The sequence below is a fragment of the Eurosta solidaginis genome, chromosome 1 (assembly GCF_040869045.1).
Source record: "Eurosta solidaginis isolate ZX-2024a chromosome 1, ASM4086904v1, whole genome shotgun sequence".
NCBI lineage: Eukaryota > Metazoa > Arthropoda > Insecta > Diptera > Tephritidae > Eurosta > Eurosta solidaginis.
The window spans coordinates 396,896,688-396,920,713 of NC_090319.1; the positions used below are offsets into that span (position 1 = coordinate 396,896,688).

The 24,026-nt window shown below is 37.0% G+C and overlaps 1 pseudogene; it reads right to left on the bottom strand.

The window, feature by feature from the left end:
- Positions 1 to 1,322: 1,322 nt before the first annotated feature.
- On the bottom strand, positions 1,323 to 3,625 carry LOC137241476 (LMBR1 domain-containing protein 2 homolog; annotated as a pseudogene).
- Positions 3,626 to 24,026: the final 20,401 nt, after the last annotated feature.

The window sequence follows — 24,026 nt, forward strand, 5'->3', positions numbered from 1 at the left end:
ATTGTCTGCTTTTTAATTGTATAAGTATTTTATTTTTACTAGTATATGCGTAAGAAACTTTTGTTCATTGACGAAATTAAATAAATAAATAAATATCACTTCCAGAACTATATATATTTCGCCGGAGAATTTTTTCCTGCTTGTTTGGTAAACAAAATCCAGCTGTTGCCATATCTACAAATTATCTAGATAATAAAAAAACCAATGTTGCCGCACAAAACAGCATACCCCAAAGGCGGCCTTAAACTGTGACTGAAAAACTGCTCAGTAGTTTAACTGGAGTTTAAATTTGACTAGAGTTTAAGCAAGCTTAGTTTAAGCTTAGCTTAACCAACCACTGATAAACCGGGCTTAAGAAATGTATGATATTGAAGATTAAGGCAACTCTGTAAGAGGAGAATACTAAAGAAGAACGACTAAAAGTGTGTTTTATTAACTCAATTGCATCTCCGCTAAAATAAGTAAATATATTGGTCAAGTTTTACACTACATTGTTTATATTTTATCTCTCAATTTAAAACAATTTCGCCACAATAATTAAATTTTCTCAAACTAAAATAAATGTCATTTGGCAAAACAAATGACTTCGAAATTTCGAAATTTTCCGCGGGAATAAAAAAATTCCGCGAGATCGAAATTCCCAAGGAATATTTAGAATAAAAATAAAAATCCAAGCAGTGTGGTCGCTCATAGATATATATTGGGGTGCTCAAAATTCTGGATTTCAGTTTTTAACATTGGAATCACTTTATCTACATCAAAGCTGTTAATTTGAAGCCTCTTTAACGGCCGTAGATTAACCTCTTGCGGCCCATTTTTTTCCTCAAATTAAATTGCTTGCAGCAGAATCGTGACTGCTAGGGTAGTCAATTTGTAGCATCTCAACACTTTAACCACCATCCAACAGTGTCTCAACACATTAAGGCCTTAGTGACCTTCTTTTGGGAAGTACAGAATTTTATAGGGAACATAACAGTGTTTTCATTTTTTGAAAAACTTAATTTTTTAAATTGATAAAAGTAAATGGCTTTTTAAAAACTTGTTTGGAAATAAATTTTTCTCATGCAACTGAAATGGTTTATAAAACAGCAATATTTAGTTATTAAATGTTTTCAAATTAAGAGTGATCAAAGATGTTTATTAGGTGCTGGCATATGTTTAAGTATTACATATATTACATACCACTTCTTCGTTTGTGTATTTGTATTTTTTTTTTTTTTTTGTACATGGAGGTTATTTCATACGTTTTTCATCTCTTGAGATATTCAATCGAACTCCGATTCTAAGCATTTACAAATCGATATTTCCCAGTGCGGCTGTAATCATACATCATCAAAAAGACCACGTGGTGGTAATCCTACACGACGGACAATGTTTTCTTCAAGTTCTTCGATGCTATCGCTGGTGCCTTTAAATCCAATTTCAAGATGTGTACTTACTCCAAAACGATCAATAATCTCTTCTGATAGACTTCGTGGCGCACCCAAAAGTGGCGCCCTCGTATTTGACGACGATGAAACAGTCGCATAGCTGAAGCTTTCCCTATCCCTCAACAATCCATCCGTAGGGGTGCGTATAGAGCCAACGTCACCGGCATGGGCATTTATCCCCCCAGCGTTACGATATTTCGCGATATATTCATTTGTCGTTGATGTTAGACGACGAGACATAGCTTCTTCAGCTCGTTGCCGACGCCGTTTCTCTCGTGCTATCAAATCTTTACTTTCTTTTACGAGTTCAGTGGTAACAGTTTCATTTTGAAGAAATTCTTGAAAACCCATGGCGCTTAAAGCTCGGCTTCCCAAACTAAACCATGTAGCTAAACAAAAAGCTAACATACACATTGGAAAGTAAATATTGAAACCATCCGAGATAATACCCAAAACATCCATATGACCCATTAATTGTGTATAATATGTTCCGAGAATCCGCTTAAAATAAAAATTAAGTATGTTAATACTTACTTGAAAGGCATTATGAATATCATTTACCTCCTTGATTATATGCGAATCCATATGTTTAGACACATTGGCGGTGTTAATCGGCATAGCAACATACCGCTAAAAATTAAACTGTGCTCATTAGTTTGATGATGAGGAGCGAGATAATATAGATTAAGGAAGCGTATACGCAAAATTGTAGAATATGTGCAGTAAAAGAGATAGCAAAGCACAATCATTGAAAATAGTTCAATAGTAAAAAAATCGTAACTGTATTTAGCGATATTAATAACATTTGCAAATATTGAAAGTACTGGCCTTCGATTGAAAAATGTTAATTCACTCCATACAACCATGAAAGACATAACTGCCGTAAATAAAGAAACTGCTTTCAAAAACGGTGCTTCACATAAACATTCCCAATACCAGTGAATTGTTGGGCTGTATAAAACCTGATAAAACATTGCCCAATTGAGTTCGCTTTGGAGGAAACTCGGCTTTAAATCGCTTATCTACTGAGTGCATATTCCGTGCAATATCTTCCAAATATAAAACAGTATCTACTTGGACGTTCCACAAACATTCAATTCGTTGCAATGTTTGTAATGATTTTATTACTTGCTTGTGGATGCGCACTAAAAGCCGGAGTCATTGGTGCCGCATGTCGTATCGCTGTATCCGTATCCCTAACGTAATCAGCTGTTTATCGTTACGACGGTAAACCAAAACCCAATTGGTTGGCTACTATACGGTTACGACCTTAGCGGCACCAATAATCCATTGCATTGATTCTCATAAGGTTGGTCGAATCAGCTGTTATAAGGTTACCGATACGGTTACCGATAAAGCACCAATGTCTCCAGCTAAAGCCTTTTCTGACGGTACAATAGCCGATGTGCCACCGATGTCACCACTTCGCGTAAAGTTGCGTATTGAACGCTCAAGCAGCTCTGTTGGAACTTTTCGCAAAATAGTTTCGACACAGGGATGTAATTCATGATTGTTGGGAACTGCGCGACATATTCCCTGTAGAGATTCCAGCACATCGTCGACATTCTCCTCAGCCTCTGCTTTGTCAGAACTTAGTTTAGCGACTTTAAATTACGAGTACTGCAAGGTGAATCCCGGTTTTGCATTATTCCATAGAGAGCGGGGTACTTCAACTAGGGCATATACTTAGCAAATAAAAAATATGTTTGTGTATATACTATAGATTTCAGATGTAATTAAATTAAATACTATTGAGTAAAAGCAAACATACCCAATAACAAAATCAACAGGAACAAGCCCCAAGTATTAGATGCGGAAGATGCAATAGCTTTAAGTTTTTGCCAATCTAAGGAGACTCCTTTTGCAGCAATATATATTAGTAATATACCACAAATGAATAGATATGAGCTATAATAGGTAGCATTCTCGACCAGAGCAGATTTAAGTTTGCCTTTAATTGAGAAATCTCCCGCCTTTAGATAAGATTGCATATGTGGCATAATTAGCCAAGTAAGAAACTGCGATGTCCTATAGATTATTCGCCATAAATTTGGAAACATAGCATCGGGTATCATACCCCACGGTGCCTGACATTTAGTACCAACCATTCCAACATGTGACATATTTATATTTGGAGTTCGAATAGGTACACCAATATAACTACTATGTTCTTGTAAGCATTGCCGATATAGAGTCTTAAAATTAAAAAAAAAAGTTAGGTACATTTTACAAAATCTGTCAAACAACAATACTTCCTATACACATGTGCATTATATTACATTAACATTGAGGTATAAACTAGAGCTTTGGAGTTTAACAGTAGGCTGATTCAATTACTAGAGGTTTATTCTCTTTTAACAACAAATCTTTGACACTCCCGCATTCAAAAATCAGGTTGGGTTGCTTTTCGGAGCACGGAAAAAAGCGAATAATGAAAGAATCTTTTTAGGACGGTCACACTCTTGTCAGTGTGTCACGTGCAAAGAATGGTTGCATCGGACAGGTTGTTCTGGGCTAGACCCCAAAACCCGACGTCGTCGTAACTTTTATAAATCTTTTGTGGCTCCTTGGCAATCGACTAGGTCAGGGAAATATACTCTTAGTCCCTACCACCTTTTGCACCGATTGTCAGCACAGAACATCATCTGCCCAATGCAGCTCCTGTTTTGGACGGTGCCACTTTCCTAGATGTTCTGATCTCGGGGACGTCGAGTCCCAGGGCCACAACAGCAATTGCGTCCACGCCTCCCTCAACACAGGCGTAGTCACCCGTCACTTACCCCTAGAGTGACGACGACTCCCCCGTTGTACTTCAGAATTCTGCAGCTAAACTGTAATGGATTAACTGGGAAGATCACGGGATAGTTGATTTCATGAAGCGGCATAACATCCGGATTGCTGCGATTCAAGAGACCAAACTCACAGCAAGATCGGCTCTGTAGACGTGCTCTGAGTACAACGTCCACAGAAAAGATCGCAAGAGCGGAAATGGAGGCGGCCTCGCGTTTATCATCCACCACTCAGTGCAATATAATCTATTCGATCCCGACATCGGCCGCAGCCGAGACGCCCCCACTTGTATGTGAGGAAGCTGTTACAGTTTGCCAGATCTACCCATCGTGAGCGCACGACTAGTAAACTGCGTCAACTGGCAGCCGATGGTAACATTGGCATCTGACCACCTGCCCATACTCCTTTCGCTCGAGCGATCTGCCTACTTCATCACCACTAAGAACCACACTTTCATAAACTTTAAGAAAGGAAGAAGGGTTGATTACAAATCTTATACAGGCAATCGCTTTGCTGCCCTCCCTATCCCCACTGATGCCCGCCAAGGGGAACGTGCTTTCCGCAAGTTCATTGAATCCGTTTCGGCTCGTTTTATTCCGCTGGAAGAATTGCGGAAATCCGACCGCATTTTCCGGCGGAGGCCACAAAGCGAGAGACTGTGACCTTATAAGACAGCACGATCCCGGCGACCCCCAAATAACCAAGGCATCAGATTGCTTGTGGATGAACACAATCGGACGAAATGGGAGGAGCATTTAATGAATTGTAACCTCTCTGTCGGTGTGGTTAAGCTTCGGTCCACCGTTATGTCCCTATCGAATCCGTCTAAGCACAATTATAAAATCTCCATCGCCTTTGGCGATAAAGTGCTGTAGGATGCGAAAAAATGCGCTACCGCTTGCAATATGTAATTCATTCTACGTTGACAAAGTTAGACGGTGGGCCAACAGGTGCACACCAGCATAAATACAGCGCTTCCTCAATTTCCATCACCGCCAAAGAGGTTGAGGATACCATTGTTCATGCTAAACCATCTAAAGCAGTGGGCCCAAACGGCATAGCCATGTCGATGCTTAAAAACCAAGGCAAAGAGGGATTTAATTATCTAGCGCATGTCTTCAACTTGTCCCTTTCCACCTTCCTCATCCACGAAAAATGGAAAATGGCCAAAGTGGTTCCGTTATTAAAGCATGGGAAACCAGCCAACATAGGAGATTCTTATCGTCCGATATCTCTCCTATCGCCAGTAGCCAAGACAAGTTATAATAAGAGACGTCACTCGTTACTCGAGGCCATTTGCTCGATGTTTTCTATGAAGTAGTCGCTGGTTTTTTTTTTGGCGAGATGTGCATAAAATGTCTTCTATACATTTTCGTGGTGTATTTGTGTTTATTTTTCCGACTGTATTTAATTAATTAATTAATTTTCTTCCCAAGAATCACATTTGCATAAGGTGCCTACACCGCATGGATAAATGGGAGACAATTCAAAAATGTCCCTCATGAAAAACATTCGGCGTCAATGTTTTTAATTTGATTTATCCTCTTTCGTTTTTAATGAAGTAGATTCTATTTTTAAACGGTTTTATTTAGCTTGACTTAACAGGCTGGCTGGCTGGCCGGTACGAATTTTGTAATTGAAATTTAAGTAACTTCCCGATTACCGATAAGCTACAAGCTTGAAATTTGGAATATAGTTCAGAACCCGATGACAATGCAATAATAAGAAAAAACACCGATAGTAGGCCCTTGGAATGAAATATTTCAAAAATTGTACCGATTTGGTTCATATTTGGAACACATAATACATACATGAATAGAAGAGACCTATGAAAAAAAATCGCCGCTAGGTGGCGCAAAGATCGAGATATTAAAATAACCGTATTTATGTTCCGATTTGGGTCATATTTGGAACACATAATACATACAAGAATAGAAAGAGTCATAAAGATATTAAAAAAAATCACACTCATAATCAATCTAGGGCGTTGATAACACAATTAAATAAGAGCGTTGGACGCGTCAAATTTCTTTTGATAGTAATATATAAGACCAACTGAACCTTAATAAGGTTATGCTGCGCCTCACATTTTTTGAAATTTCACACGCCCAACGCTTTTATTTAATTGTCTGACCAACGCCCTAGATTGATGAGGAGTGTGATGACTAGTACCTAAGCTCCCACAGCGGGTTAGGGGGTCAGAATATACCCGCGGTAGGTATGCCTGTCGTAAGAGGCGACTAAAATACCAGATTCAAGGGGCTGTGTAGCGAAACCCTTCAGGTTGGCAGCGCAATATAGAGCTTCTCCAAACCCAATTGTCAACCTCACCTATCCGCAGCGAATCCCGCTTCACTAAAAGACGAGGCTCTGGCGACCCCAAGCTCCTCATTGAACTTGGGGGTGGGGAGGGAGGGATTGCCTGAAGGTTTAATGTGGCCATATAAATCGTTCCCAGGCTAGCACCTTAATGGTGGTGGGTTACTGGAGCGTACCAGATCTGTATCCGGTAACACTCCCCAAAGCCTTCGGGGAGCATCCTTATCGCTACAACAACAACTAGTACCTAGGACCTACCGAATTATTTTCTAGCTTTTAGTATTATTGTTTTCAATAAAACCGGTTAACTTAAACATTTTTTTAAATTATTTTATTCTTGTATTTCGTTAGTTTTTTTGGAATATAGTTTCCACACTTACACCAATACTAAAGTCGTATTAGGAGGGAGGGCGACAAAAAATTTCAGAAAAAATATACATAGGAAAAATACACGAAAATTAAATCGTTCCCGAGATGGTTTGGCTTGGTACCGGAACGTACCGGATCTGCATCCGGCAAAGGACCATCAACATCGATAACACTCCCCAAGGCCTTCGTGGAGTGTCTCTATCACTACAACAACAACAACAACGAAAATTAAGTAGTGTCTTATAGGAATAGGAGGGGTGGCCCCTCGGCAGCGATTTGACAAGCACTTCGAGTGTATATCTGCCATGAAAAGCTTCTCAGTGAAAATTTATCTGCCTTTCAAATGCCGTTCGGAGTTGACAAAAACATGTAGGTCCCGTCCCGCCAATTTCTAGGAAAAATTAAAAGGAGCACGACGCACAGTGGAACAGACGCTCTGCCTAAAATCGCCTCGCATTTATTTATTTATTTATTTTTACTTTTGAATTTTTTTTTTGGTTGAACCGTGAGTATGCGCCAATAAAGCTAAATTCATAAAAAATTTAGAACAAATATATTTTCTGCATGTTTTTATCAATAAATATGTAATTGTACCTATTGTTACTGTAAGATGATCAACACTTCGAAGGCTAACAAAATCGAACGATTCTAAACAAAAAATGGATTATTCATTCTGTTTAAAAAGATCAATCCAAACGCCAAGAAGAACAAATTATAAGTTCCACATGTCACCCACTATTTGCTGCCAATGTCCCATTGCTTTCAGTGCCATCTTGTAGTACACAGCACACGTCTCGAGTATCACCACACTAGTTTTGAGTTTCACCACACTCTTCTTGAGTTTCACCACACACATCAAATCGAAGGTGGAGCCAAGGCGACAACACACAATGTTTTTGTAATTTTCTGGTTTCATGTCACAATCATATTGCACCAGAAGACTAAATGTCAAATCAGATAAAAAAATATTAGTCGTCTGATTTCCTTGTCACATCTGTAGCTTCGCCAAGTTATGCAAATCAGCATTTTTCGTTCGATTCGATCATGACTCTGAAATTCATAGGAGCAATTATCGCAACTAATATGCTTAAATGCACCAATTGTTCTATACGAAAACATCTAAGGTCAATAGCTGAGTGGTTAAAGCAATGGACTGGAAATTGAAGTGAACGAAATGTGCGAGTTTTGGAATCCGGGTGCAGGTGTAAAATAAGTAGATTTTAAATTTAATATAAATACACAGGTACGTGACTTTACAGTTTATAGCAGTGGTAATAAGTGGTATAGGGGAGAAAAGAGAATGCAAATCAAAGTAGAAAGCGAATAGTAGAAGAGTGGTTGGTTAGAGGTTATAGGTGCGGTAGGTGGAGGGGGCGGGGGGTGTGTTGAGGTGATGGGTGGTGGTGGGTGGTGATATACGAAAGGGGTTGATCATGGGGGGACGTTCAAGGCCTAGGGGGAGGAGAAATAAGGAAAAATGAAGTATTTTAGAGAAGTCCCGGAGAGCGCGCGCTTTCCGGGACTTCTCTAAAATACTTCATTTTTCCTTATTTCTCTTTTTTATATAAATACTATACACACACATAAGATTTTTCATGTAGCATCGTGCTTTGAGTAGATAGCATGTATTTGCATGAACACATTACGCGACTGATATACATACATAAAATGTGCTATTTTCAACTTTTGTACATGTAAAGCATTGAAAGAAGAATTACACAACTGTTGTGGCTGTCAGTGCTTTCACACTTTGGAAGTGAAATTATTTTACATTATTATAGCATGTGTTTTACTTATATAATATGATATTTCTGGCAGTGCTTATCGAAATTTTGTATATGAATGGGCAATGATAACGACAAAAGCGATTTGGCGCCATATCTCTTGAACCAAGGAAGATTTTCAAAATTTTCTTTTTGCATTAGATAGCCATCCGTGTTTAGCACCATTCACAATTTGATCCAATGTTCTATCTATAACGGTTCAATTTCTACATCCTAGTGATGGGTTAATCGATCAGTGCTGATTAAAAACCGATTAATGTGCATATCTCTTGAGCCAAGCAAGATGGAATCCATTTTGTTTTTGCAATTGGTATTTACCCATGTGTAGATTAATTCACAAGTTGATTCAAGGTTGTATCATTAACGGTTCAGGCGCTATGAGGGTTAATCGGTTAATTCGATAACGCGCCAAAAGCGATTATTGTGCATATCTCTTGAACGAAGCAAGATGGTAAATTTTTGTTTTGTGCAATATGTAGGTATCCACTTGTAGATTAATCGACAATTTGATTGAAAGTTCCATCATTAACCCTTCAATGAAAAAATCGGAGTTTATCGGTATAAAAATGACCCAGAACCCGATTTGGCGCCATATCTCTTGAACCAAGGAAGATTTTCAAAATTTTCTTTTTGCATTAGATAGCCATCCGTGTTTAGCACCATTCACAATTTGATCCAATGTTCTATCTATAACGGTTCAATTTCTACATCCTAGTGATGGGTTAATCGATCAGTGCTGATTAAAAACCGATTAATGTGCATATCTCTTGAGCCAAGCAAGATGGAATCCATTTTGTTTTTGCAATTGGTATTTACCCATGTGTAGATTAATTCACAAGTTGATTCAAGGTTGTATCATTAACGGTTCAGGCGCTATGAGGGTTAATCGGTTAATTCGATAACGCGCCAAAAGCGATTATTGTGCATATCTCTTGAACGAAGCAAGATGGTAAATTTTTGTTTTGTGCAATATGTAGGTATCCACTTGTAGATTAATCGACAATTTGATTGAAAGTTCCATCATTAACCCTTCAATGAAAAAATCGGAGTTTATCGGTATAAAAATGACCCAGAACCCGATTTGGCGCCATATCTCTTGAACCAAGGAAGATTTTCAAAATTTTCTTTTTGCATTAGATAGCCATCCGTGTTTAGCACCATTCACAATTTGATCCAATGTTCTATCTATAACGGTTCAATTTCTACATCCTAGTGATGGGTTAATCGATCAGTGCTGATTAAAAACCGATTAATGTGCATATCTCTTGAGCCAAGCAAGATGGAATCCATTTTGTTTTTGCAATTGGTATTTACCCATGTGTAGATTAATTCACAAGTTGATTCAAGGTTGTATCATTAACGGTTCAGGCGCTATGAGGGTTAATCGGTTAATTCGATAACGCGCCAAAAGCGATTATTGTGCATATCTCTTGAACGAAGCAAGATGGTAAATTTTTGTTTTGTGCAATATGTAGGTATCCACTTGTAGATTAATCGACAATTTGATTGAAAGTTCCATCATTAACCCTTCAATGAAAAAATCGGAGTTTATCGGTATAAAAATGACCCAGAACCCGATTTGGCGCCATATCTCTTGAACCAAGGAAGATTTTCAAAATTTTCTTTTTGCATTAGATAGCCATCCGTGTTTAGCACCATTCACAATTTGATCCAATGTTCTATCTATAACGGTTCAATTTCTACATCCTAGTGATGGGTTAATCGATCAGTGCTGATTAAAAACCGATTAATGTGCATATCTCTTGAGCCAAGCAAGATGGAATCCATTTTGTTTTTGCAATTGGTATTTACCCATGTGTAGATTAATTCACAAGTTGATTCAAGGTTGTATCATTAACGGTTCAGGCGCTATGAGGGTTAATCGGTTAATTCGATAACGCGCCAAAAGCGATTATTGTGCATATCTCTTGAACGAAGCAAGATGGTAAATTTTTGTTTTGTGCAATATGTAGGTATCCACTTGTAGATTAATCGACAATTTGATTGAAAGTTCCATCATTAACCCTTCAATGAAAAAATCGGAGTTTATCGGTATAAAAATGACCCAGAACCCGATTTGGCGCCATATCTCTTGAACCAAGGAAGATTTTCAAAATTTTCTTTTTGCATTAGATAGCCATCCGTGTTTAGCACCATTCACAATTTGATCCAATGTTCTATCTATAACGGTTCAATTTCTACATCCTAGTGATGGGTTAATCGATCAGTGCTGATTAAAAACCGATTAATGTGCATATCTCTTGAGCCAAGCAAGATGGAATCCATTTTGTTTTTGCAATTGGTATTTACCCATGTGTAGATTAATTCACAAGTTGATTCAAGGTTGTATCATTAACGGTTCAGGCGCTATGAGGGTTAATCGGTTAATTCGATAACGCGCCAAAAGCGATTATTGTGCATATCTCTTGAACGAAGCAAGATGGTAAATTTTTGTTTTGTGCAATATGTAGGTATCCACTTGTAGATTAATCGACAATTTGATTGAAAGTTCCATCATTAACCCTTCAATGAAAAAATCGGAGTTTATCGGTATAAAAATGACCCAGAACCCGATTTGGCGCCATATCTCTTGAACCAAGGAAGATTTTCAAAATTTTCTTTTTGCATTAGATAGCCATCCGTGTTTAGCACCATTCACAATTTGATCCAATGTTCTATCTATAACGGTTCAATTTCTACATCCTAGTGATGGGTTAATCGATCAGTGCTGATTAAAAACCGATTAATGTGCATATCTCTTGAGCCAAGCAAGATGGAATCCATTTTGTTTTTGCAATTGGTATTTACCCATGTGTAGATTAATTCACAAGTTGATTCAAGGTTGTATCATTAACGGTTCAGGCGCTATGAGGGTTAATCGGTTAATTCGATAACGCGCCAAAAGCGATTATTGTGCATATCTCTTGAACGAAGCAAGATGGTAAATTTTTGTTTTGTGCAATATGTAGGTATCCACTTGTAGATTAATCGACAATTTGATTGAAAGTTCCATCATTAACCCTTCAATGAAAAAATCGGAGTTTATCGGTATAAAAATGACCCAGAACCCGATTTGGCGCCATATCTCTTGAACCAAGGAAGATTTTCAAAATTTTCTTTTTGCATTAGATAGCCATCCGTGTTTAGCACCATTCACAATTTGATCCAATGTTCTATCTATAACGGTTCAATTTCTACATCCTAGTGATGGGTTAATCGATCAGTGCTGATTAAAAACCGATTAATGTGCATATCTCTTGAGCCAAGCAAGATGGAATCCATTTTGTTTTTGCAATTGGTATTTACCCATGTGTAGATTAATTCACAAGTTGATTCAAGGTTGTATCATTAACGGTTCAGGCGCTATGAGGGTTAATCGGTTAATTCGATAACGCGCCAAAAGCGATTATTGTGCATATCTCTTGAACGAAGCAAGATGGTAAATTTTTGTTTTGTGCAATATGTAGGTATCCACTTGTAGATTAATCGACAATTTGATTGAAAGTTCCATCATTAACCCTTCAATGAAAAAATCGGAGTTTATCGGTATAAAAATGACCCAGAACCCGATTTGGCGCCATATCTCTTGAACCAAGGAAGATTTTCAAAATTTTCTTTTTGCATTAGATAGCCATCCGTGTTTAGCACCATTCACAATTTGATCCAATGTTCTATCTATAACGGTTCAATTTCTACATCCTAGTGATGGGTTAATCGATCAGTGCTGATTAAAAACCGATTAATGTGCATATCTCTTGAGCCAAGCAAGATGGAATCCATTTTGTTTTTGCAATTGGTATTTACCCATGTGTAGATTAATTCACAAGTTGATTCAAGGTTGTATCATTAACGGTTCAGGCGCTATGAGGGTTAATCGGTTAATTCGATAACGCGCCAAAAGCGATTATTGTGCATATCTCTTGAACGAAGCAAGATGGTAAATTTTTGTTTTGTGCAATATGTAGGTATCCACTTGTAGATTAATCGACAATTTGATTGAAAGTTCCATCATTAACCCTTCAATGAAAAAATCGGAGTTTATCGGTATAAAAATGACCCAGAACCCGATTTGGCGCCATATCTCTTGAACCAAGGAAGATTTTCAAAATTTTCTTTTTGCATTAGATAGCCATCCGTGTTTAGCACCATTCACAATTTGATCCAATGTTCTATCTATAACGGTTCAATTTCTACATCCTAGTGATGGGTTAATCGATCAGTGCTGATTAAAAACCGATTAATGTGCATATCTCTTGAGCCAAGCAAGATGGAATCCATTTTGTTTTTGCAATTGGTATTTACCCATGTGTAGATTAATTCACAAGTTGATTCAAGGTTGTATCATTAACGGTTCAGGCGCTATGAGGGTTAATCGGTTAATTCGATAACGCGCCAAAAGCGATTATTGTGCATATCTCTTGAACGAAGCAAGATGGTAAATTTTTGTTTTGTGCAATATGTAGGTATCCACTTGTAGATTAATCGACAATTTGATTGAAAGTTCCATCATTAACCCTTCAATGAAAAAATCGGAGTTTATCGGTATAAAAATGACCCAGAACCCGATTTGGCGCCATATCTCTTGAACCAAGGAAGATTTTCAAAATTTTCTTTTTGCATTAGATAGCCATCCGTGTTTAGCACCATTCACAATTTGATCCAATGTTCTATCTATAACGGTTCAATTTCTACATCCTAGTGATGGGTTAATCGATCAGTGCTGATTAAAAACCGATTAATGTGCATATCTCTTGAGCCAAGCAAGATGGAATCCATTTTGTTTTTGCAATTGGTATTTACCCATGTGTAGATTAATTCACAAGTTGATTCAAGGTTGTATCATTAACGGTTCAGGCGCTATGAGGGTTAATCGGTTAATTCGATAACGCGCCAAAAGCGATTATTGTGCATATCTCTTGAACGAAGCAAGATGGTAAATTTTTGTTTTGTGCAATATGTAGGTATCCACTTGTAGATTAATCGACAATTTGATTGAAAGTTCCATCATTAACCCTTCAATGAAAAAATCGGAGTTTATCGGTATAAAAATGACCCAGAACCCGATTTGGCGCCATATCTCTTGAACCAAGGAAGATTTTCAAAATTTTCTTTTTGCATTAGATAGCCATCCGTGTTTAGCACCATTCACAATTTGATCCAATGTTCTATCTATAACGGTTCAATTTCTACATCCTAGTGATGGGTTAATCGATCAGTGCTGATTAAAAACCGATTAATGTGCATATCTCTTGAGCCAAGCAAGATGGAATCCATTTTGTTTTTGCAATTGGTATTTACCCATGTGTAGATTAATTCACAAGTTGATTCAAGGTTGTATCATTAACGGTTCAGGCGCTATGAGGGTTAATCGGTTAATTCGATAACGCGCCAAAAGCGATTATTGTGCATATCTCTTGAACGAAGCAAGATGGTAAATTTTTGTTTTGTGCAATATGTAGGTATCCACTTGTAGATTAATCGACAATTTGATTGAAAGTTCCATCATTAACCCTTCAATGAAAAAATCGGAGTTTATCGGTATAAAAATGACCCAGAACCCGATTTGGCGCCATATCTCTTGAACCAAGGAAGATTTTCAAAATTTTCTTTTTGCATTAGATAGCCATCCGTGTTTAGCACCATTCACAATTTGATCCAATGTTCTATCTATAACGGTTCAATTTCTACATCCTAGTGATGGGTTAATCGATCAGTGCTGATTAAAAACCGATTAATGTGCATATCTCTTGAGCCAAGCAAGATGGAATCCATTTTGTTTTTGCAATTGGTATTTACCCATGTGTAGATTAATTCACAAGTTGATTCAAGGTTGTATCATTAACGGTTCAGGCGCTATGAGGGTTAATCGGTTAATTCGATAACGCGCCAAAAGCGATTATTGTGCATATCTCTTGAACGAAGCAAGATGGTAAATTTTTGTTTTGTGCAATATGTAGGTATCCACTTGTAGATTAATCGACAATTTGATTGAAAGTTCCATCATTAACCCTTCAATGAAAAAATCGGAGTTTATCGGTATAAAAATGACCCAGAACCCGATTTGGCGCCATATCTCTTGAACCAAGGAAGATTTTCAAAATTTTCTTTTTGCATTAGATAGCCATCCGTGTTTAGCACCATTCACAATTTGATCCAATGTTCTATCTATAACGGTTCAATTTCTACATCCTAGTGATGGGTTAATCGATCAGTGCTGATTAAAAACCGATTAATGTGCATATCTCTTGAGCCAAGCAAGATGGAATCCATTTTGTTTTTGCAATTGGTATTTACCCATGTGTAGATTAATTCACAAGTTGATTCAAGGTTGTATCATTAACGGTTCAGGCGCTATGAGGGTTAATCGGTTAATTCGATAACGCGCCAAAAGCGATTATTGTGCATATCTCTTGAACGAAGCAAGATGGTAAATTTTTGTTTTGTGCAATATGTAGGTATCCACTTGTAGATTAATCGACAATTTGATTGAAAGTTCCATCATTAACCCTTCAATGAAAAAATCGGAGTTTATCGGTATAAAAATGACCCAGAACCCGATTTGGCGCCATATCTCTTGAACCAAGGAAGATTTTCAAAATTTTCTTTTTGCATTAGATAGCCATCCGTGTTTAGCACCATTCACAATTTGATCCAATGTTCTATCTATAACGGTTCAATTTCTACATCCTAGTGATGGGTTAATCGATCAGTGCTGATTAAAAACCGATTAATGTGCATATCTCTTGAGCCAAGCAAGATGGAATCCATTTTGTTTTTGCAATTGGTATTTACCCATGTGTAGATTAATTCACAAGTTGATTCAAGGTTGTATCATTAACGGTTCAGGCGCTATGAGGGTTAATCGGTTAATTCGATAACGCGCCAAAAGCGATTATTGTGCATATCTCTTGAACGAAGCAAGATGGTAAATTTTTGTTTTGTGCAATATGTAGGTATCCACTTGTAGATTAATCGACAATTTGATTGAAAGTTCCATCATTAACCCTTCAATGAAAAAATCGGAGTTTATCGGTATAAAAATGACCCAGAACCCGATTTGGCGCCATATCTCTTGAACCAAGGAAGATTTTCAAAATTTTCTTTTTGCATTAGATAGCCATCCGTGTTTAGCACCATTCACAATTTGATCCAATGTTCTATCTATAACGGTTCAATTTCTACATCCTAGTGATGGGTTAATCGATCAGTGCTGATTAAAAACCGATTAATGTGCATATCTCTTGAGCCAAGCAAGATGGAATCCATTTTGTTTTTGCAATTGGTATTTACCCATGTGTAGATTAATTCACAAGTTGATTCAAGGTTGTATCATTAACGGTTCAGGCGCTATGAGGGTTAATCGGTTAATTCGATAACGCGCCAAAAGCGATTATTGTGCATATCTCTTGAACGAAGCAAGATGGTAAATTTTTGTTTTGTGCAATATGTAGGTATCCACTTGTAGATTAATCGACAATTTGATTGAAAGTTCCATCATTAACCCTTCAATGAAAAAATCGGAGTTTATCGGTATAAAAATGACCCAGAACCCGATTTGGCGCCATATCTCTTGAACCAAGGAAGATTTTCAAAATTTTCTTTTTGCATTAGATAGCCATCCGTGTTTAGCACCATTCACAATTTGATCCAATGTTCTATCTATAACGGTTCAATTTCTACATCCTAGTGATGGGTTAATCGATCAGTGCTGATTAAAAACCGATTAATGTGCATATCTCTTGAGCCAAGCAAGATGGAATCCATTTTGTTTTTGCAATTGGTATTTACCCATGTGTAGATTAATTCACAAGTTGATTCAAGGTTGTATCATTAACGGTTCAGGCGCTATGAGGGTTAATCGGTTAATTCGATAACGCGCCAAAAGCGATTATTGTGCATATCTCTTGAACGAAGCAAGATGGTAAATTTTTGTTTTGTGCAATATGTAGGTATCCACTTGTAGATTAATCGACAATTTGATTGAAAGTTCCATCATTAACCCTTCAATGAAAAAATCGGAGTTTATCGGTATAAAAATGACCCAGAACCCGATTTGGCGCCATATCTCTTGAACCAAGGAAGATTTTCAAAATTTTCTTTTTGCATTAGATAGCCATCCGTGTTTAGCACCATTCACAATTTGATCCAATGTTCTATCTATAACGGTTCAATTTCTACATCCTAGTGATGGGTTAATCGATCAGTGCTGATTAAAAACCGATTAATGTGCATATCTCTTGAGCCAAGCAAGATGGAATCCATTTTGTTTTTGCAATTGGTATTTACCCATGTGTAGATTAATTCACAAGTTGATTCAAGGTTGTATCATTAACGGTTCAGGCGCTATGAGGGTTAATCGGTTAATTCGATAACGCGCCAAAAGCGATTATTGTGCATATCTCTTGAACGAAGCAAGATGGTAAATTTTTGTTTTGTGCAATATGTAGGTATCCACTTGTAGATTAATCGACAATTTGATTGAAAGTTCCATCATTAACCCTTCAATGAAAAAATCGGAGTTTATCGGTATAAAAATGACCCAGAACCCGATTTGGCGCCATATCTCTTGAACCAAGGAAGATTTTCAAAATTTTCTTTTTGCATTAGATAGCCATCCGTGTTTAGCACCATTCACAATTTGATCCAATGTTCTATCTATAACGGTTCAATTTCTACATCCTAGTGATGGGTTAATCGATCAGTGCTGATTAAAAACCGATTAATGTGCATATCTCTTGAGCCAAGCAAGATGGAATCCATTTTGTTTTTGCAATTGGTATTTACCCATGTGTAGATTAATTCACAAGTTGATTCAAGGTTGTATCATTAACGGTTCAGGCGCTATGAGGGTTAATCGGTTAATTCGATAACGCGCCAAAAGCGATTATTGTGCATATCTCTTGAACGAAGCAAGATGGTAAATTTTTGTTTTGTGCAATATGTAGGTATCCACTTGTAGATTAATCGACAATTTGATTGAAAGTTCCATCATTAACCCTTCAATGAAAAAATCGGAGTTTATCGGTATAAAAATGACCCAGAACCCGATTTGGCGCCATATCTCTTGAACCAAGGAAGATTTTCAAAATTTTCTTTTTGCATTAGATAGCCATCCGTGTTTAGCACCATTCACAATTTGATCCAATGTTCTATCTATAACGGTTCAATTTCTACATCCTAGTGATGGGTTAATCGATCAGTGCTGATTAAAAACCGATTAATGTGCATATCTCTTGAGCCAAGCAAGATGGAATCCATTTTGTTTTTGCAATTGGTATTTACCCATGTGTAGATTAATTCACAAGTTGATTCAAGGTTGTATCATTAACGGTTCAGGCGCTATGAGGGTTAATCGGTTAATTCGATAACGCGCCAAAAGCGATTATTGTGCATATCTCTTGAACGAAGCAAGATGGTAAATTTTTGTTTTGTGCAATATGTAGGTATCCACTTGTAGATTAATCGACAATTTGATTGAAAGTTCCATCATTAACCCTTCAATGAAAAAATCGGAGTTTATCGGTATAAAAATGACCCAGAACCCGATTTGGCGCCATATCTCTTGAACCAAGGAAGATTTTCAAAATTTTCTTTTTGCATTAGATAGCCATCCGTGTTTAGCACCATTCACAATTTGATCCAATGTTCTATCTATAACGGTTCAATTTCTACATCCTAGTGATGGGTTAATCGATCAGTGCTGATTAAAAACCGATTAATGTGCATATCTCTTGAGCCAAGCAAGATGGAATCCATTTTGTTTTTGCAATTGGTATTTACCCATGTGTAGATTAATTCACAAGTTGATTCAAGGTTGTATCATTAACGGTTCAGGCGCTATGAGGGTTAATCGGTTAATTCGATAACGCGCCAAAAGCGATTATTGTGCATATCTCTTGAACGAAGCAAGATGGTAAATTTTTGTTTTGTGCAATATGTAGGTATCCACTTGTAGATTAATCGACAATTTGATTGAAAGTTCCATCATTAACCCTTCAATGAAAAAATCGGAGTTTATCGGTATAAAAATGACCCAGAACCCGATTTGGCGCCATATCTCTTGAACCAAGGAAGATTTTCAAAATTTTCTTTTTGCATTAGATAGCCATCCGTGTTTAGCACCATTCACAATTTGATCCAATGTTCTATCTATAACGGTTCAATTTCTACATCCTAGTGATGGGTTAATCGATCAGTGCTGATTAAAAACCGATTAATGTGCATATCTCTTGAGCCAAGCAAGATGGAATCCATTTTGTTTTTGCAATTGGTATTTACCCATGTGTAGATTAATTCACAAGTTGATTCAAGGTTGTATCATTAACGGTTCAGGCGCTATGAGGGTTAATCGGTTAATTCGATAACGCGCCAAAAGCGATTATTGTGCATATCTCTTGAACGAAGCAAGATGGTAAATTTTTGTTTTGTGCAATATGTAGGTATCCACTTGTAGATTAATCGACAATTTGATTGAAAGTTCCATCATTAACCCTTCAATGAAAAAATCGGAGTTTATCGGTATAAAAATGACCCAGAACCCGATTTGGCGCCATATCTCTTGAACCAAGGAAGATTTTCAAAATTTTCTTTTTGCATTAGATAGCCATCCGTGTTTAGCACCATTCACAATTTGATCCAATGTTCTATCTATAACGGTTCAATTTCTACATCCTAGTGATGGGTTAATCGATCAGTGCTGATTAAAAACCGATTAATGTGCATATCTCTTGAGCCAAGCAAGATGGAATCCATTTTGTTTTTGCAATTGGTATTTACCCATGTGTAGATTAATTCACAAGTTGATTCAAGGTTGTATCATTAACGGTTCAGGCGCTATGAGGGTTAATCGGTTAATTCGATAACGCGCCAAAAGCGATTATTGTGCATATCTCTTGAACGAAGCAAGATGGTAAATTTTTGTTTTGTGCAATATGTAGGTATCCACTTGTAGATTAATCGACAATTTGATTGAAAGTTCCATCATTAACCCTTCAATGAAAAAATCGGAGTTTATCGGTATAAAAATGACCCAGAACCCGATTTGGCGCCATATCTCTTGAACCAAGGAAGATTTTCAAAATTTTCTTTTTGCATTAGATAGCCATCCGTGTTTAGCACCATTCACAATTTGATCCAATGTTCTATCTATAACGGTTCAATTTCTACATCCTAGTGATGGGTTAATCGATCAGTGCTGATTAAAAACCGATTAATGTGCATATCTCTTGAGCCAAGCAAGATGGAATCCATTTTGTTTTTGCAATTGGTATTTACCCATGTGTAGATTAATTCACAAGTTGATTCAAGGTTGTATCATTAACGGTTCAGGCGCTATGAGGGTTAATCGGTTAATTCGATAACGCGCCAAAAGCGATTATTGTGCATATCTCTTGAACGAAGCAAGATGGTAAATTTTTGTTTTGTGCAATATGTAGGTATCCACTTGTAGATTAATCGACAATTTGATTGAAAGTTCCATCATTAACCCTTCAATGAAAAAATCGGAGTTTATCGGTATAAAAATGACCCAGAACCCGATTTGGCGCCATATCTCTTGAACCAAGGAAGATTTTCAAAATTTTCTTTTTGCATTAGATAGCCATCCGTGTTTAGCACCATTCACAATTTGATCCAATGTTCTATCTATAACGGTTCAATTTCTACATCCTAGTGATGGGTTAATCGATCAGTGCTGATTAAAAACCGATTAATGTGCATATCTCTTGAGCCAAGCAAGATGGAATCCATTTTGTTTTTGCAATTGGTATTTACCCATGTGTAGATTAATTCACAAGTTGATTCAAGGTTGTATCATTAACGGTTCAGGCGCTATGAGGGTTAATCGGTTAATTCGATAACGCGCCAAAAGCGATTATTGTGCATATCTCTTGAACGAAGCAAGATGGTAAATTTTTGTTTTGTGCAATATGTAGGTATCCACTTGTAGATTAATCGACAATTTGATTGAAAGTTCCATCATTAACCCTTCAATGAAAAAATCGGAGTTTATCGGTATAAAAATGACCCAGAACCCGATTTGGCGCCATATCTCTTGAACCAAGGAAGATTTTCAAAATTTTCTTTTTGCATTAGATAGCCATCCGTGTTTAGCACCATTCACAATTTGATCCAATGTTCTATCTATAACGGTTCAATTTCTACATCCTAGTGATGGGTTAATCGATCAGTGCTGATTAAAAACCGATTAATGTGCATATCTCTTGAGCCAAGCAAGATGGAATCCATTTTGTTTTTGCAATTGGTATTTACCCATGTGTAGATTAATTCACAAGTTGATTCAAGGTTGTATCATTAACGGTTCAGGCGCTATGAGGGTTAATCGGTTAATTCGATAACGCGCCAAAAGCGATTATTGTGCATATCTCTTGAACGAAGCAAGATGGTAAATTTTTGTTTTGTGCAATATGTAGGTATCCACTTGTAGATTAATCGACAATTTGATTGAAAGTTCCATCATTAACCCTTCAATGAAAAAATCGGAGTTTATCGGTATAAAAATGACCCAGAACCCGATTTGGCGCCATATCTCTTGAACCAAGGAAGATTTTCAAAATTTTCTTTTTGCATTAGATAGCCATCCGTGTTTAGCACCATTCACAATTTGATCCAATGTTCTATCTATAACGGTTCAATTTCTACATCCTAGTGATGGGTTAATCGATCAGTGCTGATTAAAAACCGATTAATGTGCATATCTCTTGAGCCAAGCAAGATGGAATCCATTTTGTTTTTGCAATTGGTATTTACCCATGTGTAGATTAATTCACAAGTTGATTCAAGGTTGTATCATTAACGGTTCAGGCGCTATGAGGGTTAATCGGTTAATTCGATAACGCGCCAAAAGCGATTATTGTGCATATCTCTTGAACGAAGCAAGATGGTAAATTTTTGTTTTGTGCAATATGTAGGTATCCACTTGTAGATTAATCGACAATTTGATTGAAAGTTCCATCATTAACCCTTCAATGAAAAAATCGGAGTTTATCGGTATAAAAATGACCCAGAACCCGATTTGGCGCCATATCTCTTGAACCAAGGAAGATTTTCAAAATTTTCTTTTTGCATTAGATAGCCATCCGTGTTTAGCACCATTCACAATTTGATCCAATGTTCTATCTATAACGGTTCAATTTCTACATCCTAGTGATGGGTTAATCGATCAGTGCTGATTAAAAACCGATTAATGTGCATATCTCTTGAGCCAAGCAAGATGGAATCCATTTTGTTTTTGCAATTGGTATTTACCCATGTGTAGATTAATTCACAAGTTGATTCAAGGTTGTATCATTAACGGTTCAGGCGCTATGAGGGTTAATCGGTTAATTCGATAACGCGCCAAAAGCGATTATTGTGCATATCTCTTGAACGAAGCAAGATGGTAAATTTTTGTTTTGTGCAATATGTAGGTATCCACTTGTAGATTAATCGACAATTTGATTGAAAGTTCCATCATTAACCCTTCAATGAAAAAATCGGAGTTTATCGGTATAAAAATGACCCAGAACCCGATTTGGCGCCATATCTCTTGAACCAAGGAAGATTTTCAAAATTTTCTTTTTGCATTAGATAGCCATCCGTGTTTAGCACCATTCACAATTTGATCCAATGTTCTATCTATAACGGTTCAATTTCTACATCCTAGTGATGGGTTAATCGATCAGTGCTGATTAAAAACCGATTAATGTGCATATCTCTTGAGCCAAGCAAGATGGAATCCATTTTGTTTTTGCAATTGGTATTTACCCATGTGTAGATTAATTCACAAGTTGATTCAAGGTTGTATCATTAACGGTTCAGGCGCTATGAGGGTTAATCGGTTAATTCGATAACGCGCCAAAAGCGATTATTGTGCATATCTCTTGAACGAAGCAAGATGGTAAATTTTTGTTTTGTGCAATATGTAGGTATCCACTTGTAGATTAATCGACAATTTGATTGAAAGTTCCATCATTAACCCTTCAATGAAAAAATCGGAGTTTATCGGTATAAAAATGACCCAGAACCCGATTTGGCGCCATATCTCTTGAACCAAGGAAGATTTTCAAAATTTTCTTTTTGCATTAGATAGCCATCCGTGTTTAGCACCATTCACAATTTGATCCAATGTTCTATCTATAACGGTTCAATTTCTACATCCTAGTGATGGGTTAATCGATCAGTGCTGATTAAAAACCGATTAATGTGCATATCTCTTGAGCCAAGCAAGATGGAATCCATTTTGTTTTTGCAATTGGTATTTACCCATGTGTAGATTAATTCACAAGTTGATTCAAGGTTGTATCATTAACGGTTCAGGCGCTATGAGGGTTAATCGGTTAATTCGATAACGCGCCAAAAGCGATTATTGTGCATATCTCTTGAACGAAGCAAGATGGTAAATTTTTGTTTTGTGCAATATGTAGGTATCCACTTGTAGATTAATCGACAATTTGATTGAAAGTTCCATCATTAACCCTTCAATGAAAAAATCGGAGTTTATCGGTATAAAAATGACCCAGAACCCGATTTGGCGCCATATCTCTTGAACCAAGGAAGATTTTCAAAATTTTCTTTTTGCATTAGATAGCCATCCGTGTTTAGCACCATTCACAATTTGATCCAATGTTCTATCTATAACGGTTCAATTTCTACATCCTAGTGATGGGTTAATCGATCAGTGCTGATTAAAAACCGATTAATGTGCATATCTCTTGAGCCAAGCAAGATGGAATCCATTTTGTTTTTGCAATTGGTATTTACCCATGTGTAGATTAATTCACAAGTTGATTCAAGGTTGTATCATTAACGGTTCAGGCGCTATGAGGGTTAATCGGTTAATTCGATAACGCGCCAAAAGCGATTATTGTGCATATCTCTTGAACGAAGCAAGATGGTAAATTTTTGTTTTGTGCAATATGTAGGTATCCACTTGTAGATTAATCGACAATTTGATTGAAAGTTCCATCATTAACCCTTCAATGAAAAAATCGGAGTTTATCGGTATAAAAATGACCCAGAACCCGATTTGGCGCCATATCTCTTGAACCAAGGAAGATTTTCAAAATTTTCTTTTTGCATTAGATAGCCATCCGTGTTTAGCACCATTCACAATTTGATCCAATGTTCTATCTATAACGGTTCAATTTCTACATCCTAGTGATGGGTTAATCGATCAGTGCTGATTAAAAACCGATTAATGTGCATATCTCTTGAGCCAAGCAAGATGGAATCCATTTTGTTTTTGCAATTGGTATTTACCCATGTGTAGATTAATTCACAAGTTGATTCAAGGTTGTATCATTAACGGTTCAGGCGCTATGAGGGTTAATCGGTT